The 10,154-nt window shown below is 39.3% G+C and overlaps 1 pseudogene; it reads right to left on the bottom strand.

Moving 5' to 3' along the window:
• Positions 1-4,584: 4,584 nt before the first annotated feature.
• On the bottom strand, positions 4,585-7,842 carry LOC103118168 (wings apart-like protein homolog; annotated as a pseudogene).
• Between the last annotated feature and the right edge of the window lie 2,312 nt (positions 7,843-10,154).

The raw sequence follows: 10,154 nt of genomic DNA, 5'->3' as shown, positions 1-10,154 counted from the left end.
CAGTCTGTAAAGTCTATGAATTACTCAGGATCAGTCTATAAAAAACCAGCAGCGTGAAGGGAAATAAGCTGCTTTAAAATTGTGTAAAACGTATATAGGGTATGTCGGAAAGTCCGATACAAGTCTCAGTCCGAAGTAGATGGCTAGGGGAAGAATTGGCAGGGGATGCAACGCTGCATGAGGGAGGTCAGCCGCTGGAATTGAGGGAGGTCAGCCGCTGGAATTTTGCTTTTCTGTAGATAGCCAGCTGGAACCGCCAACACGTGACAGGCAGGTCAGAAGCAGGAACGGCAACCAGGTATTAAGAAAGTTCTGTCCTTGGAGTCTGTGTATCAGGTTCTTCAGATTGCGTTGAGTGACATCTAGGGTTTCGGGGGGTGTGCCACTGTAGTCGTGCCGTCTAGTGGGTGACATCTTGGTGTGCAGGGGTTCAGATGGTTTTCCGGGATTCCTGTGAAAGAAACACAAACAATCTGCTTCTCGTGGTTAATTTGAACTTGTAACAAGTTATAGGTTTGTTATAGTTGATACCTCGATGATTATAATTGGTTTAAAATCTCTTTATGATTTTATTTAAAGGTAATCTAATGTGACCTCTCGTAGCAGTCTCTACCACACCAAACAGAACTCTGCTGCCTCCTTCCCCCGCAGCGGCGCCAAGCACTCTTGAACTCTGCAACTCTGGAACTCTCTCGGGGTTCCTTGGGGCGGGGACAAGCAGGCCCGTGAAACTAGCAGGACTGATCCAATTTTCTTGGCAGGGGGAGAGCTAGAACAACCCAATGTAAAGCATACAACAATCAGAAAAGGTGGCTGGAACAAATGCTGGAGAAGTTGCGGGCTCAGAGGAACCCTCCTCCACTGCTGGTGGGAATATAATTTGGTCCAACCTCTGTGGAGAACAGTCTAGAGAACTCTCAGAAGGTCAGAAATGGACCTACCCTATGATCCTGCAATTCCTCTCCTGGGGATATATCCTAAGGAACCCAACACACCCATCCAAAAATATCTGTGTACATTATCTGTTCTTAGCATCACAATTTATAAAAGCCTAAACCTGGAAGCAACCCAGGTGTCCAACAACAGAAGAGTGGCTAAGCAGGTTGTGGCATATATACACAATGGAATACTACTCAGCTATAAAAAATGGTGACTTTACTGTTTTCAGCCTATCTTGAAAAATTCATGTTAAGTGAAATAAGTCAGAAACAGAACATGAATATGGCATGATCTCACTCTCAGGCAGAAGTTGAAAAACAAGATCAGGGGAGTAAACACAAGTAGAACCTGAACTGGAATTGGCATGTTGCACCAAAGTAAAAGACTCTGGGGCAGGGGGAGGGGGGGAGAATACAGGTCCATGAAGGATGATAGAGGACCTAGTGGGGGTTGTACTGTTATATGGAAAGCTGAGAAATGTTATGCATGTACAAACTATTGTATATACTATTGAATGTAAAATATTAATTCCCCAATAAATAAATTAAAAAAGAAAAAAAATGGGGCTGGGAGAGGCCAAAGGGTTAGCAGAGACCTTAGACAGACATATTGACCACAAACACAAATATGTTTGTACGTGTGCAAATCTGCCCTCACACATACATGCAGATAATGAGTTTCTCATTCGAAGGTACTGTTATGGAGAATCCTTATTTTCATTTCAGGTATGCTCTTGTAGAAAAGCTTCATACTAATAGTATCTCCTGCTACCTTTTGTCATACTTACTTGTATTTAGAACTCTTGCCTTTTGAAATGTACAATCCAATTTAGAAAATGCTTTTCTTCTCATTGTTCCCTGTCAGTGGGGTCAGAGCCCTTTTCCTGCTATTTACAATCAGTCTAGCTGACTAGATGTAACAACTTCACTATGTCTGAGTTGCTGCTTTCATAGGTTTATTAGTCTTCAGGTTCTGAGATTTTGCATTTTTAACAAGCTCCCAGGTAACTTCAGTGCCATGCTAATATCAAAGTCTCCTTTGGACCACACTTTATGTATAGCAAGGATTAGTTCCCTCCACTTCAGTTTGCAACCCTAGAGCTGTTTAACTGTCCTGTTAATGTTATTCTTAACATATTGTAGAGTTGGAATGTGAAAAGGGTTATACAAAGACTTATACAAAGACTGAATGTGCCTAGTCATTTAATACTCAGAACATTTCAGATTTGCTTACAATATTGTTAGAGAAGTTAATTTTAATTTGCAGGGAACTATTTGCTAAATACTACTGATTCAGAATTTATAATACTTAAGGGACTCTCCAGGTCTCCTTGCATCTGGTCTTCCATGGCAATGCATAGTCCTCCTTCTAAATACTGTGATGTTTTAGAAACCCTGTACAAAGGGCAAAGTTTATCTTTGCCTGTTCTAAAGAGTTATGGCAACAGACATATTAGGTGAGAGTTTTATTCTTTAAAGTTATTAAATAGTGGCCACTCATTGTATAATAATATAAAACTAGTGGATCATGTCTTCAGTTGTCACCCAATGACTTATATATACACTCATGTCTTCAGTAAGACCTTCTCTTTTCTAGACAATTATCTATTTCTCCTTTATCACAATTGTTTTAAAGGTACTTGAGTTTCGGTGTGTACATTACCTGATTCATGTTCATTACTTTTAAGTCATGTCAAGTAAATTTGCATCTATCATCCATCAAGTGGGGAAGGAAATAATTTAGCAGCCACTTTTGATACCCTTTCAGCCTCATTGCTTTATCCCACCTATCCAAAATTCCCCTTCAAAGGACAGAGTCATATGACCAACGTGAGTAAACCAGGGGCAACGATCAAGACCTAGATAGCAGAACAGAAACTCTTAAAGCTCAATCTTTTACTTCACCTTTGCTGGTAACAGAAGAAAAATTGTTGAGTGGGGTAGGTCAAGAAACAAAAAATGAATATGGGCTAACTCTGCATGTAAGGAGAACTTGGGAGGCAGAGTTATTAAGAGGGGAACACGGGATGAAACTTGGGCGGGGTGAAGGGTACTGCAATTAAAGCGAGGGATTCTGGGGAGGGAAAAGAATAGGGTTTGGGCGAAGCGGGGTTTGAGTTCCCTAAGGGGAGTGGGTAAAAAGTGTGCAGTAGTCACCTGTTACTCAGAGCAGGAAAACCATACATATGTATAAGCAGATTAAATTTATTTATTTATTTATTTATTTTCCTTTTGTTGCCCTTGTTTTTATCATTGTTGTGGTTATTATTATTGTTGTTATTGATGTCATTGTTGCCGGATAAGACAGAGAGAAATGGAGAAAGGAGGGGGAAGACAGAGAGGGGGAGAGAAAGACACCTGCAGACCGGCTTCACTGCTTGTAAAGCGACTCCTCTGTAGGTGGAACCCAGATCCTTACGCCCGTCCTCGAGTTTCGCGCCATTTGCTTAACCTGCTGTGCAACAGCCCAACCCTCATAAACAGATTAATTTTTTTTAAAAGAATTCCTATCTATTTCACTCTCTAGGAGGTACTTTAGTCTGGTACACAGCATCAACTTTGTTCTCATCAAGTATGTTTTCCCTGTACTTTCAAGGGTGAAAAGCAAAAGATAAGATGTACTTTTCTTTTTCTTTTTTTTTATTGGGGGATTAATGTTTTATAGCCGACCGTAAATACAATACATTATACATGCATTAACATTTCCCAGTTTTCCACATAACAATACAACTCCCACTAGGTCCCTTGCCATCGTGTTCCAGGACTTGAACTCTCTCCCGACTCACCCCAGGGTCTTTTACTTTAGTGCAATACACCAAGGATGTACTTTCTTTATAATTAACTTTTATCATGGAACAGACTCTGTGAAAAAAAGTGCATGCATGAACATTTTGTAAGACAGATATGAACTTTGAGAGGTGACAGTCCAACATGAAGAACTCAGACTATTTAGCAAGTACAGATGAGGAGACTTTTTTTTTTTTTCGGCATCTTTGATGGGAGTTGTACTGTCTGGGTCAAAACATCTTGAAGGCCATATGATTCCCACTTGAACAGTAGGGTTTGTAGTGTATTTGAATGTTCCTCTTTTTTCATTGTATTTGACCATGGCATATTTCAACTTTGTGCTTTCACTCTTCTGGAACTTCTTTCTTCAAAAATTAAAAAATATATATTTATAAAAAGAAAACTCAGAACCATAGGGTAAGAGGGGTACAATTCCACACAATTCCTACCACCAGAACTCCGTATCCCATCACCTCCCCTGATAGCTTTCCTGTTCTTTAGCCCTCTGGGAGTATGGACCCAGGGTCATTATGGGATGCAGAAGGTGGAAGGTCTGGCTTCTGTAATTGCTCCCCTGTTGAACATGGGCATTGGCAGGTTGATTCATGCTCCCAGCCTATCTCTCTCTTCTTCTGGAACTTCTATAACCTATTTTGGAATATATTCTGAAGTAATACTTTGCAATCATTCTTATTTTTACTTGTTCTAGATCAGGTGGATGAATATTATATTTAAATCTAGTATACTATTTCCCCCCACTATCTCCACCACCTTCATCCTATTCCACGCCATCATTTCTTTTATTGCTGAATAATACTCTGTTGAGTATACATCCTATAATTTTTTTTAATCCAGTCATCTAGAGGTCAAATTCTTCATCTTCTTCCTCCTCATGTTTCTCTTCTGTATCATCAGTCTTTTCAGTTGATACCCACTGGATTTCCCCACATGTTTCTTATCACTCCCTGCTCTTATCATGCTGAATGATGGGTGCATCTTTGGTCAATTCATCTATTTTCCTTTCTGCCAACTTGGTTGCTTATTCTTGTTCAAGAAATAGTTATACTAATGCCCGAACTGCATGAACTTGTCCAATTGTCCTTAAACTCTCATCTCCTTCTTGACTACAAAATGAATCAAAGAACATGATGTTTCCATGTTGATCAGACTGTTGATTTTGAGAACCACAGTCCACTAGATTTATCAGTAGATCTAAACCCAACACGCTATTATCAGATCTCTGCTCCTGAGGTAGGTACTTTGGAGCCTGAAGCACATAGTTCATCTCAGTGCCAATCAAGCCATCTTGTTCTCCCATTTGGGTGCTGCCCCACTCTTAATCACTAGTTAAATTAAGTCACATGCCAATGATGGCCCTCATGTGGTCTCTCACTGCTTTTCACACATGATTAGTTACATTCTGATGAGGCAGAGACTTACTGCCAGGTAAGCATATATACTATGCTCAGCACAATTATACTGCTGAATTAATTCTTCACAACATTGTGATGCTTTAGTTGATGAAACAATAAGTTGTAAATCTTTTATTCTATCATGTACCTTTGATTTTCTGGATTATGCAGCGTCACACTTTCCAAAACTTGTAAACATCACTCTGCTTCTCATAATGGGGCTACTAGTCTCTCTTAGTCTTCATCTCTACTTAAATGATCCACACATTCTTTCACTTTGTCTACAATGTGATGAAAACCAAAAGCTGCAGTTTTTTTTTCAATTCCTTTTTTTTTTTTTTTTTTTTTTTGCTACTAGGGTTATCACTGTGGCTCAGAATCAACACTACTAATCCACTGCTCCTGGCAGCCATGCCCTCCTTCCCCCTTTCTATTATACTTGACAGGATAGAGAAAAAATGACAGGGTGGGGAGGTAGAGAGGGAGAAAGATAGACACATGCAGACTAGCTTCACCACTTGTGAAGCACCTCCCTGCAGGTGGAGAGCAGGGGCTTAAATCTGGGTCCTTGTGCATGGTAATATGTGTGCTTAACTGAGTATGCCACTGCCAGACTTCAAAGATTAGAATCTTTAGTAGTGAAAAGCCTGCCTTCTTCCCTCTCTATCCTAATCTCCTATTTCTTTTCTTCTTGATATTACACTTGGAGCATTTTAGTCATGCACTGGATTACCACAGACTTTTGCATGTATATATTTTTTTGTTTTATTCTCACATTTCTTTTTTATTATATTTATTTATTTATTGGATAAAGACAGACAGAAATCAACAGGGAAGGGGGAGATAGAGAGGGTGAGAGATACAAAGACACCTGTAGCACTGCTTCATCACTTGTGAAGCTTTCCCCCTGCAGATGGAAACTGGTGGCTAGAACCTGTATCCTTGTGCATTGTAACATGTGCCTTCAACCAGGTGCACCACTACCTGGCCCCCATATTCTCAATTTTTTTAACACTGCTTTTGACAACGCCCCCACCAGATATAAACTAAATCAGCGCTTCCTTAAATCAGCTGACCTCCCTGTCCTTGGTCAATTATCTCTTATACTTTTATTTATTCATTGTCCTTTAAGCATTCTAGTTTGCAGAGCTGCATTTAAAAATTAGTACAGGAGGGCTGGGAAGAGGGCATAATGGTTATGAAAAACACCTTCATGACTGAAGCACCAGAGGTTCCAGGTTTAGTTTCCATATCATCATAAGCTGAGCTGAGCATAAAAGAAAAAGGAAAAAAGAAAGAAGGAAAGAAAGGAAGGAAGGAAGGAAGGAAGGAAGGAAGGAAGACTAATATGTGATTCTCCGTGTAATGTAATAATTACAGAAGTATGCATGAAGGAGAGGTAGCTGACCTCGATCCCTAAGTAATTGTGATAAAAGCTTCCAGTTAAGTAATCCTGGAATATGTAGAATGTAAAGAAACTGAGAACAAGGTGGTGTGTCCTGTTGGAAAGATACATAAAACCATAAAACACCAGAGCAGGAGAGAATGCATGAGTGGGAGAAGAGGCAGCTGAGTTTTGCCATGTGCTGTTTTTTTCCAGATCTGTTTTTTAAAAGTCACTTCTGGCCCCTTGACCAATCTGCATTTAATTACCTGTTCCTGCTCTCTTCTTTAGAGAGCCGGCAGTGTGGCTGGTCTATTCCTCATTCCCTTAGTGAGGCACAACTTTGGGGCTGAGCTGATGCATAACAAATGCCTTGTGGGCCACAACAATGTATGTTTCTGATGGGATTTTCCCTCAGTGGTCAGAATGCCAACCACAGGCCTGATCGCTTTAAATGACTTGTGATCTGAGGATAGTGGCCTTAGGAGTCCAATATCAGGAACAGATTGAACCATGTCATTCTGCCAACACAACATTCATAGAAGAGAAGATGTCAATGAAAGTTCCCATGATGAAGCCACTGAATGAGGCACTTAGGGACAATTATAAACATTTCTCTCTGTAGTGAGTCCTCTATCAAACCTATTTCAAGCCTGATAAGTGCTGACTCTTTAGGGGTCATTAATTTTCCTGAAAATTTAAACAGATGTCACTTGTGATGCTCCTCAGGTGCTCATGTGGGGGAGATTAGCCTGTGTTTATAAGCCAGCCTGTTCATTAAGTGCCTGCCGGTGTGGAACCCCCTCTGTAGCTCTGCAGATTCCCCACAGATAATTGGGGGCAGCCATGAATTACACAGAGGCACTGCAGGCAGCAAGAAAGGTGTGGCCTTATTAATATCAGCTGGGGAGAATGCACCATTTTAATGATTTCTAATAAACCCAGGCAAACCCTCAGAACTTCGCAAGCATGTGGACACCGACAGTTCAAGAGACTGCACAGGTTTGGATTTCCTGAAGTTACTATCAGCTTCTTTTTCATGACAATTTGGAAAAAAATAAAGTTTAACCTTTTGGTGTGCAGTGATTCCTTCATCCTCTGCTATCTGTTTTTAAATCCAAATCAATCCTGATATTTTAAAGCCCATTAAATCTTCTAGTAGAAATTTAATGGCTGTTGTAGTAGAAATAGAAACAGATACCTCATAAAGATATGTTTCCAAATGGAGAATATATGCATTGACTGTGCTTTCTAAATCAAGACACTTAAATTTTAAATAGCATTCTCCAATAACATGGTCTTTCTGTGAAATTTGCTGCATTGCTGCATTCTCTGACATTAATAAGTTCTTGCAAACTAATAAAAAAAGTGTCATCGATTAATGTTTTAACAGTGTTGCAAAACATACTGAAATTTATCCGGGAGAACTTTAAATAGATAGGACAATTTGTTTTCCAGTTTAATAAAAATATAAAGGGAAACAAAAAATAGATCACACACACACACACACATATATGTAAACAAGACATTATAAAAATAGAAACATTTCTATGGATCCTTTTCACAGTGCTTTATTAAGCTAGAGTAATAGCCCGCTAGGCCTATTTGAATGGCCTAGATTTGAGTCCCAGAATATGTGAGAGAGCTATCACATCTGATAGCAGCTCTGATACTATGGTTTCTTTCTTTTTTCTGAATGAAAAGTTGTCCCAGATCAGTATGAAATCACATGTGTGTGAGGCCTTGGCTTGTCAAAGACAAAAACAAACAAAAAACCCAGCAATCTATATTACAGGAATTGCTTTTAAAAAGCAGTTACTCATATTGTTGAAACATTCAACTTTAAATTCAACTAAAGTTTATAGGAAGTCATTGTATTTAAACTGAAAATGTCAGCAAATTTTACACATTAAAAATGAGCTCATTCTATCCTTCAGTCTGATAATTCTTTTAATAACTTACTATGAGCTCACTAGCAAAACTTCATGGTGAAAAGGTTTTCCTCATTAGTTCATATCTCATCCAACTATAACATAGTACTATATCAAAATTTTGTTAATTTCAATTGTTTCATAATTGTGTGTGTGTGTGTGTGTGTGTGTGTGAGAGAGAGAGAGAGAGAGAATGGGATGGAGGAGAGATAGAAGGTCACTGTTTATCATTTTATATGGTGCTGACTCTCCAACTCAGGGCTTCAAGACAATAAAAATCAGAAATTATCAGAGTAAAAATATAATGCATAAATTAGCAGTCCAAGGTAACAAACTAGCAAAATGTACTGAATATATCATTTATGTAATCTATCCCTTTCTTGGAAAGTTTCTAATACTTTCTGTAAGTAACCATAATTCAAAATGTCAGTTTATTGTGATACTGGCAAAAATTCACAATGTATTTCAGTTTTTCTCTCCATTTGTTTTTTCTTGTCTAGATTCTCTTTTGATGACATTTACTTCTTCATAAAATTTATGTCCTTGTTCTTTTCCTCATAATTACTTTGTTCTCCATTCTAAAGAGAGAAGACAGTGTGGGAAGACAGTATATAGGTATAAACATAGAGAGATTATAGTAGGGTAGGATACTTACATTAATTTGGAGTTTTATTTCCTTCATATCTCCATAGGGGATATATCTACATATCCTGGGCAAATATTACACACAACCAACCCTATTACTACATCCAAATGTCCCTCTCTTTTTTCTCTTCTCTCTCCAGATCCTGATGAAATTGGAGTTCAGAACCCTCTGATCCTCTTCAACAACCCCCAACACATCTCCCTCACTGGGAATATGGATCAAAATTATTTTGGTATGCAGAAATGGGAGTTCTGGCTTCTGTAATTGCTTCTCCACTGAACATGGATGTCTGCAGCCTGTTTCTATCTCTCCCTACTTGGGGGGAAGCTGTGGAGAGATGAGATTCCAGAACAAATTGGTGAAGTCCTCTTCCCAGGGAAGTCAGGATGGAATCATGGTAATGTCTGGAGCTATGTGGTTGAAAGGTGCAAGATATAAAGTGAGACACAATGGTTAAAGAAAAGGAACCAAAAAGTAGGAACACAGCAGATGAGAATAAGGATCTTAGGGTGGAAAGAAACTTGGAAGTCCACTTTAGACATGTTTCTAGGGGTCCACAACTACGGTAGTTTTTGCTTGAGTTTGCTAGCTAACATGAAGTTGCATAGAAATATTGTCTGAGAAGCTGATGTCATAGTAGAGAAAAGGGCTAGAAAGTTGGATTAGGGCAGTGAGTTGCTCCCATTCTTGAAAAAAAATTCTGTGAGTAAAATCAACTATTTAGCTCCATCCACCTGACCCAGGGCATATATAAATATAAATATATATATTTAGCACAGGAGCCTGTGTAACCTCTGAGTCCCGGTTGGTCTGAGCTTGCAGCTCATGGTCACAGCTGGGAACATTGCAATCTGCACTCATTTCAGTACCAGTCTTCCTCAAGTGGCAGGGTAGGATATTCCCTTCCTATCTCTATTTAAAATAAAAATAATTTCAGGAGTTAGACGGTAGCACACGTGGCTCAAAGTGCAAGGACCAGCGTAAGGATCCCAGTTCGAGTCCCCAGCTCCCCACCTGCAAGGGGTGTTGCTTCACAAGAGGTGTAACTGGTCTGCA

This window comes from Erinaceus europaeus, chromosome 4 (genome assembly GCF_950295315.1).
Source record: "Erinaceus europaeus chromosome 4, mEriEur2.1, whole genome shotgun sequence".
Classification (NCBI taxonomy): domain Eukaryota; kingdom Metazoa; phylum Chordata; class Mammalia; order Eulipotyphla; family Erinaceidae; genus Erinaceus; species Erinaceus europaeus.
Note: the sequence above shows the minus strand (reverse complement) of the source record. Positions and strands in the feature narration are given on the sequence as shown.